The sequence below is a fragment of the Canis lupus genome, chromosome 24 (assembly GCF_048164855.1).
Source record: "Canis lupus baileyi chromosome 24, mCanLup2.hap1, whole genome shotgun sequence".
Lineage (NCBI taxonomy): Eukaryota > Metazoa > Chordata > Mammalia > Carnivora > Canidae > Canis > Canis lupus.
The window spans coordinates 11,246,059-11,265,062 of NC_132861.1; the positions used below are offsets into that span (position 1 = coordinate 11,246,059).

At 42.4% G+C, this 19,004-nt stretch overlaps 3 long non-coding RNA genes and 1 other non-coding gene across 5 annotated transcripts in view; 2 read left to right on the plus strand and 2 right to left on the minus strand.

The window, feature by feature from the left end:
- On the plus strand, window positions 1–9,476 carry LOC140615746 (uncharacterized). Of its 2 annotated transcripts, XR_012016229.1 has the most exons (3): window positions 24–1,108; window positions 3,633–7,060; window positions 8,801–9,476. It is a non-coding gene; the product is annotated as an uncharacterized lncRNA (long non-coding RNA). The 2 variants fall into 2 exon arrangements; XR_012016228.1 differs by having other exon boundaries at window positions 1–1,108; window positions 3,633–9,476.
- LOC140615747 (uncharacterized) overlaps window positions 80–19,004 on the minus strand; it is a 19,436-nt gene continuing 511 nt past the window's right edge. Inside the window, exons 2-3 of the long non-coding RNA XR_012016230.1 lie at window positions 1,746–1,837; window positions 80–1,217 (exon numbers count right to left, since the gene is read on the minus strand). This is a non-coding gene — a long non-coding RNA (uncharacterized lncRNA). The remainder of the gene's footprint in view (window positions 1,218–1,745; window positions 1,838–19,004) is intronic.
- On the minus strand, window positions 6,411–6,516 carry LOC140616677 (U6 spliceosomal RNA). Its single transcript, XR_012017081.1, has one exon. It is a non-coding gene; the product is annotated as a U6 spliceosomal RNA (small nuclear RNA).
- Window positions 18,555–19,004, plus strand: part of LOC140615748 (uncharacterized) — a 21,938-nt gene continuing 21,488 nt past the window's right edge. Inside the window, exon 1 of the long non-coding RNA XR_012016231.1 lies at window positions 18,555–18,718. This is a non-coding gene — a long non-coding RNA (uncharacterized lncRNA). The remainder of the gene's footprint in view (window positions 18,719–19,004) is intronic.

The following is a 19,004-nucleotide window of genomic DNA, read 5'->3' on the forward strand; positions in this document are numbered from 1 at the left end:
GCGGCGCGGGAGGAGGCCGCCCCGAGGGGAGCCAGCGCCGCCGCCGCCGCCGCCGCCGCGCAGCCCCGCCGAGCCCTGCGGCAGCCGGGCCGCCCGCCCGCGCACACCGCGCCTTTGCTTTTCTCATTGGGGCGCGCGTGATGATGGAAGGCGGGCCAAGAAGAGAGGAAACGTGCGCCCCGAGACGTCTCCTGTTTCTCTTCAACACACACTCAGGGGTCGCTCAGCACAGATGATTCAGGCTTTTGTACCAGGCGAAGGGACGCGACTGAGGAGAAGGCACCGGGGGTCAAGCCGCACCCTCTGTTCTCGCGCCGGGGCCTTGCCTCAGGACGCGGCCAGTCTTTTTCCATTATCACCTTAAAAGATTTCCCGCCTGAGATTTCCCGCCAGTTTCAAGATCCACATTCTCCTCAGGCCATCTTCCTAAACTCAAAAATCCAAGTATTATTTATAAGGCACCATGAGAAATCTTTTTTATTTTTTTAGATTGTATTTATTTATTCCTGAGAGGCACTGGAAGAGAGGCAGGCTTCGGGACTGGAGCCCGGTGTGGGACTCGATCCCAGGACCCTGGATCATGACCTGACCCAGAGGCAGCCGCCCGACGACTGAACCACCCGGGTGCCCCAGGAACTACCTCTGTCTTTAAGGAAGGAAGCGTGAAAGGAGTTGAAAGCAGACCCCTCGGCCTGCCCCACACAGCAGAGACGGGCCCAGTCCTGCAGCCCCGCCAGCCTGCCCGGGGGAAAGTGGGTGAGGAGGCCCCCAGGGACCGGAGCGTAGTTGGTTCCCAGGGCCTTGACCCATCTCCAAGGTTGGTGCGCATCGGCTCGGGTGTGTGCGTCTGCCCAAAGCTGGAGGCCACGCCGGCCATCACTGAGCTGGGAGGCGGATGCTCGCCCCTCGCGGGACCTCCCCTTCCATGAGGATGTGGACCGCTGCTTCCCGGGGCCCTTGTGAGGCCCAGGTGCCTTGGCAGGTAGCAGGAGCCCCCGGGGAGGTGGGGGTGCTGTGCACCCAGCCTCGTGGGGGCAGGGCCCTCCCTCCCTCCGCCCGGATGCCGGCTGTGCTGGGTGTCCCCGAGCAAAAATCCTGCTCTCCTGAGGTAAGTGGGTTGAAGAAAAAACACAACCGCCGAGATTGGCCCAGATTCTGCTCTGACGGTCGGCCTTGGTCCTGGGGGAGCTTCTCAGGGCAGTTTTAGCTCCTCTCAGCTTTTATATGAAAAGGAGAAAGAAGACAGAATTCAGAAATTCGTGTACAGCCTCGTAATTGTCACAGGAAACTGCTGCTGCAAATGACCGTGACATTATATTGTATTCTCATATCTCTTTCTTCCTTTTGTTTTTTCATTATGCAACAAAAAACAGTGATGTTTATCATCTAAATATTAAGCTTTTAGATGCTGGTATTTAATACATGTTACTTAGGGCAACTACCTCAAAAAATAAAAAAAATAAACTCCAAATAACTTTTTAAACAAACCATGCAGGTTGACAAGTTGCCACAGAAGATTTTATGAAATAACAAGATTTGCTGTGAATGGGAAGTACTCTTTTTCAATTAAATTTTAAACACACTTAGCAAATATGCCTGTTTCCTCCAGGTGGGAGGTTTGTTTCAGGTTTCCACATGCTGCCTAAGAGTGCTTTAAGTATGCCCAAAACTCCCCTGAGAGAGCAGGAGATCGTAATGTGGAATATTAACTCTTCTGCCTGTTATAACCATAAAGCCAGGCCTACCTCTCTCCCAGGGGCATCAGAAATTGCTTTTGTGTGCTGCTCGGAAAGGCCTTGGAATCCAGAAACGAAGAAAAGTGAAACAACCCAATGCCCTGCCAAAGAGATAAGATAGTGAGTCCAAAGACCTAAAGAAACAGAGTTTTAAGTGACTGGTTTTTAAAAAACAATTCAGGGATCCCTGGGTGGCGCAGCGGTTTAGTGCCTGCCTTTGGCCCAGGGCGTGATCCTGGAGACCCGGGATCGAATCCCACCTCGGGCTCCCAGTGCATGGAGCCTGCTTCTCCCTCTGCCTGTGTCTCTGCCTCTCTCTCTCACTGTGTGCCTATCATAAATAAATAAAATAAAAAAATTTAAAAAAAAATAAAAATAAAAAAACAATTCAAGTACAGCCACACACTGCTTTGCGCCAGCCCTCACGTGGCCACGTGCTAGTTAGGTATCCTTGGACAACTATTTGACCTCTTCTTCCTCAATTTCCCTACTTGTAAAATGGGCATAATAATTGTAATGATTTCATAAGCTTTCACTGGCATGTGTGAGAATTTAGCAAAAAAATCCACATAAAAAAAAATCCACATAAAATCCTTGGCGTGGTGCTTGGTGCTTGTTTAGAACTCAACAAATAGTTAGCTATTACTTTTTAAAATAATAACAACTAATGATATAATAAATTATTAACTTATAGTAAATACTCTTATATTACAGCCTAGTCCCATTCTTTTCTCCTTCTCCAACTTAGGCTTCACCTTAAGGCCAAACATATTGTAGTGGCTTCATTCCTATTTATTTGAACCTGATGTCAGGCCTTCCCAATCACCTAGGTTGCTTATAAAGGCCCAATGCCTGTGTCTCATCTCCAAGATTCTGACTTAATTTAAAAATTTAAAAAAAAATTTTTTTTTTAAATTTTTATGATAGTCACAGAGAGAGAGAGAGAGAGAGAGAGAGGCAGAGGGAGAAGCAGGCTCCATGCACCGGGAGCCCGACGTGACTTAATTGATCTTGGTGTGGCCTGGGCTTTAGAAGGTTTGGAAGCTCCTGCAGGTGACTCTAATGTACAGCCAACTTTGGAAACCAGCACTTTTCGGTGTTGTCCTGCTCAAAGAGGCACACAGATGTGTATAGTTTAAATCAAATTAAAATGGCATGTCTTCTGAGCTAATAATGTGACTCATTTTGCTGCATTAGCCATTCAAATCAGCCAATCAATCTGACTTATTTTTTCACTGAATTCATAGGTTTTGACTGATTTGACCAATTAATTCAGTAAAAAGTTTGATTCATTATAATTATATGGTCATAGCCTCAAGTAAATTGAATTTTCTGGAAACCAGCTATGATTGAGTGGATGTTTGGAACCTTTTAGATGATACATTACCATAGAAGTTCACATTATTTAATTCCATTCTATACATTGATAAGAAACTGGATATTAAATAAAAATGCTGATAGCTCTGGATTGATTTAACCAATTCATTTAATAAAAATTTGATTTTTCAAACTCTCGTAGCCATAGCCTAAAGAAAATTGGATTTGTTGGGGATGACCTAGGATTTTAAGTGTAATTTAGAATATAAATCACTACAGGAGTACACATTATTTAATTCCATCCTGCACATTTGCTAACCAACTGGATGTTAAATCAAAATGCTGATAGTTGGAATAAGATTAATGTTGTCTCATCCCTTTGATCTCGTCCTGGGGGCTTTTGAAGGCTTCTAGGTTGCTATTGGATTTGCACACTGCTGCCTATTATTAACCTCTTTAAAAAATTAATGAGCGTGTTGATCCACTTAGCGCTTTGGTCATACTGATCCATCAGATGAATCATGAGTGAGGTAGCATTCACAGCTTCTATCAACATCCTGTCAACATTTTCCGTTACAGGCACCAAATGCTACATTCGAAAAAGTCCCTGAACCTAGAAGTTTTGCATCTGGCTGTGAACCTGTGGCATCATGATCTCTGGAACTAGCTGGGCAGACCAAACCGCTCTGGGATATACCCACAGTTGGACAAAACCAAATTCAACAACCACTTGTCTCTAAGCATTTATATTGAAAATAGAAAACAATGGAGTTAAAAATCAGGCAATGTGTTGTATATGGACTACTTCTCCCACAGTGGAACAAGTTATTTGTCTGTGAGAGCATTTATTTGTAGGATGCACAGGAATGATGTCACTAGAAATTGGAGGACATAAGAAAAGTCTTTTAAAATTTCCCTTCTGATAGTTTTATGAAAAAGAGAATTTTGGCTAAAGAGTGAATAAAAAAAATTCATAGTGGTCAAAGGGGTAGGAACGGTATGAATATTTAGTAAGTGCTTATTATGTGCTAGACTCTTTCTGTACATAATCTCCTTTAACCTTTATAACAACTCCTCAGATTGTATCAGTCCCAATTCATGGATAGGGTTATTGAAGTTCAGAGAGATTAGTTAACTTGCTCAAAACTGCACAGCGTGAAGTCACAAAAATACATTTGAACCAAGTCTGTCTGTTCCAGACCCCACCCTGTATGTCAGGGTGACTGATGCTCCTGGTTTACCCAGGACTGATTTCCCAGAACATGGAACTCAGTTTTAAAGTCATGATAGTCCCTGGAAAACCAGAACAAGTTGGCTACTATACTTGGTGACCAGAGGTTACTACTCCCTTAGCCAGCCAGCCAGCCAGATTTTAGGCCCTACATCTGCCCCTCGGGGGGAAGCACACATGGGAGGCCTAGCTCAGCTCACTCCCTCATTTCAGAAAATATATATCCAACCATATTACATTTCTAAACTTTTTTAAAGATTTATTTATTTATTTATTTATTTATTTATTTATTTATTTATTCATGAGCGATACAGAGGGAGAGGCAGAGACACAGGCAGAGGGAGAAGCAGGCTCCCCATGGGAAGCCCGATGCTGGACTTGATCCCAGGACCCCAGGATCACAATCTGAGCCAAAGGCAGATAATCCACCACTGAGCCTCCCAGGTGCCCCTACATTTCCAAGTTAATGGCACTTCTAGACAAATTACTGTATCCTTAGATCGTGTAGGTGAAGGATCAGCAAATGTTCCCCCTAAAAAGCCTTTTTTTAATTTTGTGGGTCACAGAATCTCCGTCACAACCACTCAACTCTGCCATGGTAATGGAAAGCATCCACAGACAATACAAAAACGAACAGATAGGGCTGTGTTCCAAGAAAATACTACTTACCAAAACCAGAGCTGGGCTGGATCTGGCCCGTGGCTAAATTATCAAACCCTGACATAGATTATTTGTAAAGAATCCTCTGTGTAGATAATGCAGTTTTGAAGAATTATTTCTGGAAGTTACTTTAATTGGGGTAGGGCCAGCAGGCTGTTGGGAGCTGTCTTTGGATCAACCTATTGGAGTTAGCTGTGCTTGTTTGGGGGCTATCAAATTTGACTTTTCTGATCCTTCCCCCAAAGCACTTAGTGTGTGTCTGTGTGAAGGAGCAGCATGGTATCTCCCATCGCAAATGTATATCCCTTCCTTGTCACATTCATTTTTCTCTTGCCTTTTCAGATTTTATTTCCAAACACCATTTAAAAAGTCATTCCTGGGGCACCTGCGTGGCTCAGTTGGTTAAGCATCTGCCTTTGGCTCAGGTCAGGATCCCAGGGTCCTGGGATGAAGCCCCGCATTGGGTTTCCCGGTCACCAGGGAGTCTGCTTCTCCCTCTCCCTCTGTGCATGTGCTCTCTCTCTCTCTCTCTCTCTCTTAAATAAACAAACAAATAATAAATCTTTTTAAAAAATAAAGTCATTTCTATTAGCACTCTATGTAAACTTCAGATATACTCATTTGCTTCAATATAGCATTTTCTTTTTTAATGTGTGCAGGGAAAATACTGAAGTTGTTCTATACTGAAAAGCAAATACCACTTTAGCACCAGAGCAGCCTCTACCAACCCAACATTCATTGTTGTGTGCCTTCCTCTGCTCACAGGGTCCTCACAGAGCAGTCAGTCGCCTGCACAGTGTGAAGTCACAAAAACAGGATTTGAGGGGCCCCTCAAGACCTCATGCCCTAAACACAGATCTGGCCCAAAGAGGAGAAGTGTATAACCAACATATTCTCAAATGTGAAAGGAATAGCAGGCATGGCTTGAGGACGCAGGTGGGGTGGGGAGGAGGTGTAAATCTGGGGGGCAAATAGCAACAGGTAAGGTTTGGGCTCGGGATTAGCCAGGCAGAGAGGCGGCTGATACATAGATTAGCTCAGGAAGAGAAGAAGCAGGTGCTCAGCCTTTGGAGACAGTGACGGGTCATTAGGAGGATGTAATTGTTAAAGCAAGCAGAGGCCCACTGTGCATTCTCAAGCAGGAGGGGATCCACGGACAGTGATAAGGTGGACACCATGGGCAGGGGGTCCTACTGGTGTTGAAGTTAGGAGACTGGGGCAGAGTGTGGCAGCTGAAATGGACGGTAAGGGACGGGGTCCAAAAAACTTCCCCAGAATCTGGAGGATGGTGGTAGTGTAGCTAATTCCAGAAAAATTGGGAAGAGGTGATGCTCATTTATGAAAATGACTTCAAGCTTTAGCTTGAAAACCTGTGATATTTCCATGCCCCTTGAAAACAACTGTTCTCTGGGCAAGCAGGTAGGAGATCAGAGCTTCATGCAGATTTTTTTTTTAAGTAAGCTCTAAAAAACATGGAACACATTACAAATTTGCATATCATCCTTGTGCAGGGCCGTGCTAATCTTCCGTGTATCATTCCGATTTTAGTATATGTGCTGCCAAAGTGAGCCCTCTGTGCAGATTTTACGTAGAACTCCACAGATGATAACTGAGCCAGGCAAGGAGTTCCTATGCTTTTTTTGGCCATTTATTTCCCTAATGACCCCTGCCTAAACTCTTCCGTGTTTGGTTGAAGAGCAACACATCAGGATTATTGTCTCTTTTGGTTTGCTCTGGCTGCCCCATGCATAAACTTGCAGACAACATCCCCATCAAACACTTCTCTACTAACTCTAGGATCTCCAGATCATGGTTCCTGAGTTAACCCATAAACCAACTGAATCATCAGCTCTGGCAAGGGTGGGTTCTGACAACTGGTTTCTTTTTTTTTTTTTTTTTTTAATTTATGATAGTCACACAGGGGGAGAGAGAGAGGCAGAGACACAGGCAGAGGGAGAAGCAGGCTCCATGCACCGGGAGCCCGACGTGGGATTCGATCCCGGGTCTCCAGGATCGCGCCCTGGGCCAAAGGCAGGCGCTAAACCGCTGCGCCACCCAGGGACCCCCGACAACTGGTTTCTTAATCCTGGCCACACTAGCCGCTGAATTGGTATCGGTAAGTTTGCACTTGACTTAGGAAACTGAATTGAGCTGCTTATGACCTTCAAAGAGAATCAGTTAAAGAAGGTATCATGGGGCACCCAGGTGGTTCAGTGGTTGAGCATTTACCTTCAGCTGAGGTCATGATCCTGGGGTCCTGGGATCTAGTCTGGCATCAGGTTCCCCAAAGGGAGCCTGCTTCTCTCTCTGCCTATGTCTCTGCCTCTCTCTGTGTCTCTCATGAATACATACATAAAAATCTTAAAAAACGGTATCACAACAGTTAAGGATATATAAACATATATTAGGTAGATATTTAGATAATGCACGCATTAAGCAAAGCGCTATTTCTATTTAATGACAAAAGCAGAATCAACTATGCACCTGAAAACACTTCATAATTGTTTAGTTTATCAATTTAACCCACTGACTTCAATTTTCCAACCTTACACTTGTAAGGAAGGCATTAATATTGAAGATTATAGTGATATCCAGTAGAGAATACAGTAATAAATAATTTAGCTTCTTTATGCTTTAGTTGCTTTCCTAAATTACTTATGAAACAGCAACAAATACTACTGGTGCTATTGGGAAAGCTGACATTATCCATTTCTTATTTAACAATGGAGTCATAAAAAAAGAGAGAGAGAAGGGAGGCTGGGAGCGAGAAACTCATTATTGTATTAAATACAGATCCTGGTATCTTGAGAAGCAGCATGTTTGATTTGGCTAAAGAATATCAAAAGCCACAAAGCAAGAAAAGGACATTTGTTGTAGCCAAAGTAAACAGTTTTTATTTGTTTTCCATATGCAAGCACATGAGTAGAACCCAGCATATTTTATATTTGTACATTTTGGGGAAACATGTAGAATTTTAGTCATCATAACATAAACCATGTCCCTTCTGCTACTTTATGTTTATCAACCGGGAGTGTTACATGAGCAAAGCATGTGGAAATCAGTGATCCTATGACATTTCAGGACACCATATGGAATTTGTCAAGCCCCAGACTGAAAGAAGTACACCTGAATTGTCTCGGTTGTGTGAAAATGTATTCTATAACTGTTTCCAGAATATGCGATTCAAATATCATAGTGACTTATCAAATATAATCCTTGTTGCCAGGGAATATTTCCTTGAGCCTTATTGACTTATTAATTTTTTTTTATCTCACTAGAGATGGCTGTGTCTCCCATCTTCCAGAAACTCTAAGATTTTCCCTCTCTCTCCAAAACAGGAGAGTTTTTGGAGAAAAAAACCCCTGCCCCTCAATATGAACATGATCAAATGCATGCATTTCTAAAGAGGGCTTTAACCAAAGATCAGAAAAATTGAGGGTGCTTTTTTTGAAATATTATTTCCCACATTCTAACAGTTATGCCTGCCAGACAAGATGTCTACAGTAAACTTTATAAACCTCCATATTTTGAGAAATCAATTGTGGATGTTAAGATGGAAGTAGAAGAAATTCATTTTAAAAAGTTACTGATAATGTAAATAAAGCCTTTAACAGTGCTTGGCACATAATATGTGCTCAATAAACACAATGTTAGCTATTGTAATTTTATTATTTGGGATATTCACAATTAATGACAAATGGTAACATGTATGTACATATGTATAAATGTACACACAGATTTATGTATATAACAGGTATGTATAAACAGAGAAGTGCCTAACTTTTGTAATTGCCAAAAATAATCTTTGCTTGTGAATTAATTCATTGCCATTCGCTATTTGTTTTCCTGTTGCAAGTTGGAAAGGAGAACACCAGCAGAGGTGTGAAATGGCTCATTTATTTCAGTGAATTATTAACCCAGAAGACTTGCCACAATTATTCTAATCAGAGCAGTGAAGCAACTCTGGCCATTGAGGAAACACCAAATCAATGAATTTAAATCGTGAAACAGGCTGCCCAGTGCCACCTTAATCACAGAATAATAAAACATTAGGATCAGAAGGGCCTTCAGAAACAAATAATGAGGGATGCCTGCGTAGCTTAGCGGTACAGCATCTGCCTTTGCCCTGGGACGTGATCCTGGAGTCCTGGAATTGAGGCCCACATCAGGCTCCCTGCATGGAGCCTGCTTCTCCCTCTGCCTGTGTCTCTGCCTCTCTCTCTGTGTCTTTCATGAATAAATAAATAAAATCTTAAAAAAATAACAACAACAACAACAAAAAATCATGAGAGACCCGAAACTATAGAGCACAAACTGAGGGTAGATGGAGACAGGTGGGTGGAGGATGGGCTGGAGGGGGGATGGGCATTAAAGAGGGCACTTGTTAGGAAGAGCACCGGGTATTATATGTAAATAACAAGCCACTGAACTCTACTCCTGAAACCAATGTTGAATTTTATGTCATCTAAACAAAAATTAATTAAAAAAGAAAAAAAAGAAGAAGAAGAGCCATCAGATGTCATCCAACATAATGTCTTCATCTTACAAGTGAGGAATCTGGGGCCCAAAGAGGTAGGGTGACTTGCTGGAGCACATAGTTGGTACCAGAAGAGTCATTCCAACATTGGGCTTTTGTCTCCACATCCGGGCTCTGCTCAGTCTCATCTGTATGGTATTTCTTTCCCTCTAAAAAAATAAGTCTATCTAATTGCACTGAGTCTGTGTGAAGCCATTACAGCTGGATTTGCCTCGTTGGCCTCTTGTGGGTGACAGCCTTGTTAGCTTCTCAAATATTGAGAAGATGGATTATGATTTAAGATCATTGAACCAAAGGGGCCCCAACAAGTATCCCTTTAACCTCACCTTTTCTGATCTCCTATTGTCGATATCCAGGATATATGGGTGCACATCACTTCACTTTAGAATTAAAACGTCCACTATTTGGCTTTTGTTTTCCAAGTGTATTTTTAAATGAAGCCTTTGAAACAGATCACAGGAATCTCTTTCTTATATCTAGATAGGCTCCACATCCAGCATGGAGCCCTATGTGGGGCCTAGACTTATGACCCTGAGATCAAGACCTGAGCTAAAAAAAAAAAGGGCCTGAGCTGAGCTAAGAGTTGGATGCTTAACTGACTTAGCTACCCAGGCACCCCTAGACATGGCCTTTTTAGTGAGAATTATTGATTAGTTGGAGAAATCACTTGTCCCTGATTCCAGTGTTCAGGATACGTGATCCAGATGGCGAAATTAGCTTAAATCCACACAGGCAGAACCCACAGTGGAGTGGGGCTGGAGGTTCCTGAACACAGGATTTGGTCTCCTTTACATTTGTATCTCCTGCACGAAGCACAGTGCTTGCTTGGTACATTGTAGGTACTCAATACAGTTAGTTGGACAAATTAATGAAAGAATAAGCAAATTAAATTTCTGGTTCTCCAAACTTTCCATAGGAAGAGAAGAGTAGCTTCACCTGAAGACAGGCATTTATGCTCTGAAGTTGGGTTTCCCAAACTTGATGGGCTGGTGGCTACTTTGGAGAGACCAAGAAACCAACCAGCCAGACAACCAGAAAAACAAACATTTTTTCAAGACTTTTCCGTCCACTTTTGGTAGCCACTACAAAGCACATTTCCATGCCTAAAGGGACATCCTTGAACTTCAGTGGATGACTTCAGAATGCATCCCTGCACCCCTCAACTTCCTTCAGAATGCTATGCTATTCTGAGATGCTGGCCTCTGTCTTTTGTTCATTATAGAGGCCAGTTGACCAGCTGCTTGTAGCATCTTACCTTTTTCAGACCTAACTATGGGAAAGCCCACATCCAAGTTTCTCACCTTAGCAGGTTTTTGCGTAGTCTGGTGTTCCCATGAAGAAAAAAATGAACACTTGTTTCCTTTTAAACAATTCTTTGGGGTGCCAGTGGCTCAGTCAGTTAAGGCACCCAACTTTTACTTTCAGCTCAGGTCTTGATCTCCGTGTCCTGGGATAGAGCCCTGAGTTGGGCTCTGTGCTTGGTGCAGAGTCTGCTTGGGACTCTCTCTCTCTCTCTAAATAAATAAACAAATCTAAAAAAAAAGAATTAAACAGGGCTGCCTGGGTGGCTCAGTTGGCGTATGCCTTTGGCTCAGGTCATGATCCCAAGGTCCTGGGATTGACTCCCACATCAGACTCCTCCCCCCTGAGGGTGAGAGTCTGTTTCTCCCTCTGCCTGCGGCTCTCCCTACTTGTGCTCTCGTTCTCTCTGTCAAATAGATAAATAAAATCTTTTTTAAAAAGAAATTTAAAAAAAAGAATTAAACAATTCCTCTTTAATAAAGCCTTTGCCTCTCTGTCATTGGAATCCCAGCCAGCCTGACTTATGATTAAATTTCTCCATTAAGTGGTGGAAGATGGTTCAGAGTGTATACTGCTTGAAAGATGGCCATTCAGACAGCCATGTGTTGTAAAACTATTTTGTGCATGTGGCCCACTCATAGGGAAAGGCATTCCAGCACAGAGTATGTGTGTGTCAGCGCTGGCAAGAGACCACGCTGGGGCATGAATATGTATGTTTTAAGGAAGGAGCAACAGTTGAGAATGGACGAAAGACATAGCCTGGGCGCCCTCCCAATGCCTATAATTACACCACTAACCCTCCCCTAGGGAAAGCTCGGTTCTGCTCATTTTCAGAGAGGTGAAATTGGCATCTGAAGACATGTTTTTGAGATTTGAACACTGAGGTCTCTTTATGTAAGCATCAGCAATAAAACATCTTTATGTTGACCACATTTTCTTTCCCAGAGACACGAGAAAAGAACAGGATTTGCCTCGTAGGCCTAAAAAGAACACTCTGCTTCCTTTCTTAAAATCTTCCATGGTGTTTTTCTACCTTTGGTTTTGAGTTATAGAGAGATGGATATTTTTGTTCCTGAGCCAAGAAGCCTGTGTGCCATGTGTCTTTCACACAGCAGCTACATTTCACAAAAAGAAGTGTTTTTTTACCTGATTTTTCCTGTGGCATTTAAAAAATCTGCACTGAACTTTGCCACATTCATTTTTTCCGACCCAAAGGCACCAGTGTGAGTTGGTGGGAGGAAAAACATTAACTTCACTTAAGCCTGGAGAGAGGTCAGTGGACATGTCCAGAATCACACAGTGACTCAGAATACCTGCCTAGGCACTTTCTTAATCAGTCTGAAAGGCTGGCCATTTAAACAACAGGAGAGATTTACTCATTTTGGAAGTCTCTTAGGCTGTGTTTCTAAATGGTCAACATCTAGTTTCAGGCGAGCAAATGAAGTGTCATTTTTACTCATTATTCCAAGTCAACAAAGTGAAAATAAAAATATATCCAAAAAGTTTGTAAAAAGCTTCTCTCATGATAAATCTATAGTTGGTTTTGATTAAGTTGGAAAAGTCTATTTGAAAGATGTCTTGGGACGCCTGGATGGCTCAGCGGTTGAGTGTCTGCCTTTGGCCCAGGACAGGATCCTGCAGTCCCGGGATCGAGTCCTGCATCGGACTCCCTGCACGGAGCTTGCTTCTCCCTCTGCCTGTGTCTCTGCCTCTCTCTGTGTGTGTCTCTCATGAATAAATAAATAAAATCTTTAAAAAAAAGAAAAAGAAAGATGTCTCAAGCTTTAGAAGTTGATTTCACGGAGTAGCTCTCCACTCTCATGACTTACCCCATCCCCATCCCAACAGTCAACTGTGAGCAAAGCACCCCAAATGGCAAGACTCACATCTGAGCCCACTTGACATTTTACAATTTTTTTTAATGTCTGGGCGAAAGCTGACTTTCCAGGTATCTGGTAGCCACTTTTTTGGTATTTACCTAGATGCTTATACTACAGACAAAAGAATAGAGAACACAAAAGGCAATTTAACACCTTTCCTCCACACTCCAGCAGTTTGGGATACCACCCTTAGGTCAGTTTATGTCAAGAAATCAACTCATAGCAATGCTTGGTTCTAAATTTAAAGTTTCTCCCTTTATGTTCAGCTGTGGTTAAAATTCGTGTTTTCTCTGAATTTGCACTTCTAGTGGGACACAGTTCTCTTACCCCTACTTTACCCTTTGCATGCTAAACAATTCCAGTTCCTTCAACCATCCAATCTTTTTCTAGCTCCCTCTCCAGCCTGCTGTAGTACTCCTCTCTGGGACTGCTATGAGTTTCCCAATTAGGTTCTCTTGGGTAGTCTGGAAATCTACCCACACCAGTGGACCTCGCCCCCCAAAACAAAAACAAAGCAACTCACACACATTCCCCCAAACCAACAGGAGGAGCAGCTCACCTTTCCCAGTTGGCATGTGTCATTTATTTCATATGTATTAGTATATGTAGTCATCTGTGGGTTTCTTTGGCCATCTTATTGAGCAAATTAAATTCTAAGACAGTCAAAAGTTTAGTAATGTAACCAGAAAACTCTTAGCCACTGAATATGGCAATGACATGACATGTCTTTCAAGAAGAAATTGGCTATGACAATGACCAAAGAAGAAAATCCCTAGAGTCCCTGGCAACGTGGCAACTTAACGTTGCTTACTGAGAGGTATGGGTTTCTTCTAGCTTATGATAATCACAAGAGCTGGTTCTACTGGATGTAAAAAGGAGGAGCTTGAAGGAAAAGTTTCTTTACAAGTTGAAAGTAAACTAAGCTAGGCTGATGATCATTTCCATAGATTTTAGATATAAAAAATTATAGAAACTGGTTTCAGTTATTAAAAAGCATGAGCATAAGCCTTTTGATCCCTTAATTAAAGTTCTTGTTCAAAAACTGTGTTCAAACAAAACCTTTAACAGCTCAATTTCTAAAATAATATCATAAAAGCAGGAGAGGGAACAGATCTGTATGTATCTGTACTATACGAGAAATCTTATCGCCAATTTCTAAAGGGAAAGGCAGGAGTCCCAGGGTGCCTGTTAAAGATTTTACTGGAGAGGTACTGGGCGGGGAAGGGGGGCATGAAAATGTCATTAAGGAGAATGAAAGCCTAGGTATGCTAAAAAATACAGCCTTGCAGAGCCGCCTAGCAAAACCTGGAGCGAGAGACACTACTTTTTTTGGTCTGTGAGGTTTGCATTTGTTCCCTTTACCAAAGCCATCTGAGCCCCTTGCACCCCATCTCCTGTTGTCTCCATCTTTGGCCTTAAACAAAGACATCCAGGTCACGGTGTGCATTTCAGGTCTTCTAATCACTAAGTGTCAGTTCAGTGAGGGGAAATATCAGTTAATACAAAAGTGGATTTCTCACAGTGGTGGCTGGTACAGATCCAGGTTCAGATTTTTCACCTTTACTCCACATCACCTCTCAACCCTTCATGCCCAGGGGATTTAAAAAAAAAAAAAAGGAATAGAAAGGCATGGAGCACATAATTTCTTTTCTTTCAGGTTCTCTAAGTAAACCCCGGGTTCTGGTTGGACCGTGTGTCGATATCATGATGTCTGAATTCTCATCGTTATCAGAGTAGCCAGAGCTTACTGTTTTTAAAACTCCAATTGCTCTGATGGGTAGTTCCATCTACCAAAGGCAACTCTCAATGGTGCATGTGCACAGACTCTCAAATTAAGTTCAAATTAGCAGTTTGAACTTGGGCTCAGCACAGCAACCTGCAAGCTTTTTAGAGTGACCATCTGTGGTTCATCCTATCTTAACATTACCTGCATAGTCACCAGTTGACTGAAGACTAATGCTTCGTCCAAATTAAATCGCTTATCTTGTATTGTACTTCAAAGCCAAAAGTGAAATCCTTGGTGAATTTGTTCCTCAAAGAATTTCCATTAACCCAGTTTGTATTTCTCAACAGGAAATCATATAGACTTGGAAAATGATAAAAGTCATGTAACTGAGAGCCGAAGATGAGAACAGACAGGTCAAATATACAAATATACCCATGCAAAGAGATAGGAAGAAGATATTTGGGGGCATTGTCACAAAAAGGTTGCCTCTTTATTTATTTTTTTATATTTTATTTATTTACATGAGAGAGAGAGAGCACAGAGGGAGAGGGAGAAGCAGACTCTCCACTGAGCAGGGGCAACTTTTAGAACATCTGGGTGGCTCAGTCGGTTAAGCATCTGCCTTCGGCTCAGGTCGTGATCCTGGGGTCCTGAGATCAAGTCCCTCATCGGGCTCCCTGCAGGGAGCCTGCTTCTCCCTCTTTCAATGTCTCTGCCTCTCTCTCCGTGTCTCTCATGAATAAATAAATAAAATCTTAAAAAAAAAAAGTTGCCCCTTCAGAGAAGAAATTAAAATTACACTCCTTACCTGAATTTTCAGATGTAGCACACTTCATAGAGTATTTGGAAAACTGAAATCCCCTCTCATTTTTGTGATGAAATTAGACTTGTATTTCTCTAAAACCAGTATTAGACCCAGAGAAACACAAAGTGCAAGAGGAATGCAGCAAAACATATGTCCCCCCCAAATCACATATTTAAAGGTAAGATTATCTTTTACTGATAAATTATGAAAAGTACTACTCAAAATAAGTTACAGAATATGCATGCAAAGTGGAGTCATTTTTATTTTTGGTGTAATAGCTAAGAAACTTAAAAAGAAAGCAATATTGCAACAGAACAAAATAAATGAGAGACTGTGGAGTCACTTAGCTTCTGTCACGACTTTCCTTAATATTCTGTGAAGAGAGAACATACAAGCTGCATTAGCTGCATTTAAAAAAAAAATAGCCTGTTGTGGAAGCTTCTGGTGTTTGGAAATGAATGGTCGATCTTGGTTAAAGCCTAGAGGAGATGCAGACACTTTGATTCAAAATGCAATAGGATATCTGAAAGCTCTCCAGCCACAGGGCAAGGCTTGTGTAGAGCAGAGTTGGGCAAGAAGTCCATCTGGCAAGGAACTAAGGTAGGAGTCAAAACAAACAAGATTGCAGCAAATTTCAGGCTACAGACAGCAATCAAATACACAAGAAGTCAAAACAGGTTGTTTATATGGCCTCTCTTCCCCAACTGGAAGACAAGTTCCATGTGCACAGGAATTTTTGATTTTTGTTTACAATCGCATCCCCAGCTTCTAGAACAATTCCTCGCTCAAATATCTGATGACTGAATGAACATCTAAGTTCCAGAAGATAGACTTGTCAAAGAAATGAAATTCCACAAATATCTAGTGATCACCTAAGCAGCGCCATGTTAAGCGTCCACATACAGTAACATATACAGCACTGCAATGTGACATGAAAATGCATAATGCAAGGTGAGGGGAGGACAGGCCAGTGATGGTATAAAGGACTGTCGTTGTTAAGAATGGCATGGGTCGGAAAGGCTGAAATCTGTGCCAGGCCCCCAGCTTGGTATTCAGTTCCCTGAGATCCCTGCACAGAAACCACTTCATCTACTGTATACCTAAGTGTACTTCATCATATACCTAAGTGTACTTCTAGTAGGTGCTCAGTAAATGTCTGGGAATTAATGAGAAGGCAATAAGGGACCCAAAGAGAACATGCGATTTAGCTTCAGGGTTAGAATATTGGCCAGGACCAGCCAGAAAATCGGCCCAGGGTTCCCTCCTTGTTCCCTCCTTCTCCTTCAATGGAATGACCGTAGCCAGTCCAGATCTCAGACTGTCAGAGTGAAGTCTGAGACCTCCAGGCCTAGAATTAAATACCAAAATGTGAAACCCCAGGGCTCTATTTAAGACTTCCCAAATCAGTGGTGCCTGAATGGCTCAGCTAGTTAAGCATCTGCCTTCTGCTCAAGTCATAATCCGTAGGTCCTGCTATCAAGCCCTGGGTGGGGCTCCCTGCTCAGTGTGGAACCTGCTTCTCCCTCTCCCTCTGCTGTTCCCTGCTCCCTCCCCCCATATAAATAAATAAAATCTTTTTAAATTTTTGAAAAAAAAAAAAAAAAAGACTTCTTCAATCAAAATCCTGGATGGGGGACCCAGAAACTAACATCTTATGCAAGTACCCAGGTAAATCTTCTGCATGACAAAGTTTGGATTCGACTAAAGTAGGATTTTGTAGACAAGTAAAAAGATCTAATAAGGATTCTCTCAGGTCCCTATATTAGTAACTGAAATCCCAAGGGCAAGGAAAACTAATATTTTGGGTGGTTACTGTAGACCAGGTACTATTCAAGATGCTGTCACATATAATAATTTAATATTCAAAAATCCAAGGTGGTAGTTTCATTACATCTATTTTTAAAGAAACAAGCTTAAGAACAACAAATAACTTGCCTAACATTGCACAAGTCCTTAGTGGGATTCCAAATCATGTTTAATTTCTGAGATCACATGCTCCCCTACGTCTTGCTGCAACTTTTGGAAAGGCAAAATTGAGTGAACTGGGACATTCTGTAGTGCCTGTCTTTAAGAAATGTACATAGAATCTGTTACTGATTGGATGAATCCGCCAAGATAAATTTCTAGAAATGAAGATTTGAGTCATATATTGCTGGGCTCCAGCCAACCAGCCCTCTCCAGTGGCCAGGTCTCATATTTTAAAGAAACGCCAAAAGTCCAGCTTTGCATGTGAAATATCCTGATTTTTAAATATAGATAACTAATTCAAAAGTTTAAAACATAGGGATCCCTGGGTGGCTCAGTGGTTTAGTGCCTGTTCCTCCCAGGGCAAGATCCTGGGGTCCAGGGATCAAGTCCTGGGATCGAGTCCCACATCCGACTCCCTGCATGGAGCCTGCTTCTCCCTTTGCCTGTGTCTCTGCCTCTCTCTATGTGTCTCTCACGAATAAATAAAATCTTAAAAAAAAAAGTTTAAAATACATCTCAAAAGTCAAACAGGTCTGGAAAACAAAATCTCTACTTTGGAGTATACAAATCCCAGGGAATTAAGGTGCATAGAACAACTGGGATACTATTTAGTGTAAAATGCTTTAGAACAGAGACATGTGTCCATGCATTCTGCTTACAAGAAGCTATATCCTATCACTACTTCTGGTTTAATTTGATAAAACCTGCATTGCATCATCTTTTGATTTTATACAGATGTCTCAGATATGGCCCAAAGGCCAAATTTTTGTAAATTGAACTGGACCTATTAACTTACCATCCTGGAGGTGAAAACCTTACTATTCCGGTTTGGGAGTGACCATCGATTAGCATTGACCAATTTTAAATTTGTGATCCCCTGCTTTTCCAATACGTTTTAAAGGAAAATGGAGTAAACTCTGGGGGAAGAACTTTCCGTTTAGTAAGCACTCCATACTGCATCTGCTTTCTAATAATTGCATTTGTGGATTTCTCAAGTGGAACTTCTCGGTACCAAAGTGAGCCCTGTTTCAGAGCAGAAATTCTCTCCCACACCCAAAGACCTAATAACGAGTGATTTACTACGTAGGATATATGTTCTAAAACAGCAAGTTTGCAATAACTGAGTTTTCATCCCTATTATTATTTAATGATTCCATAGCGCTAACTTACGAATGACAATAAACAAGCCAACGAGCTTTTGTTGTTTCTAACATATCCATGGTCTAAATAATACTCCACTCTTCCGATATTGGGGATTTTTTTTCTTAATCTATTTTACCGCAGGGTTAAAAAGATACCTCTCCTTCGGTGTCTTCAGGTTTGCAACGTGTAGACATTTATTTCAGGTTATCAAGTGAGGCGACGTTAACGGACCCAGGCAGAAACCATCACTAAGTTAATACAGCGTCACAACGTCACCAGTCAAAGGATGTTAAAGGCAGTACAGAGGCGCGAGCATCAGTGTGGACAGATGAGAAAGGCACTTCCAAGGATGACCCGCAAAGATTCCTAGTCTCAAGACCCCACAGAAAGCCTCCAGGGAGTGAAGTCGGCAGGTTCTAATTTCACTTATTTTCATGGCTATGTTTGGGGGGTTTTTTGTTCTTTTTTGTTTCTGTTTTTGTTTTTTCAATTATTATTGTAGTTTTCCACTGCAAAAGCAAAGCGCATCAGAGGAGTCGGGCGGATTTCTGAGCAGAAAAGCCTCGTCTCTCCCGGAAGCGTGACGGCGCCGAGTTCCCGGAGCCGCGCGGGCCCGGCCACAGGGCAGCGCCCCGCCCGCCCCGCCGCCCCCCTACCACCGGCGGGGCTGCACCGGGCGGGGCTGCACCGGGCGGGGCT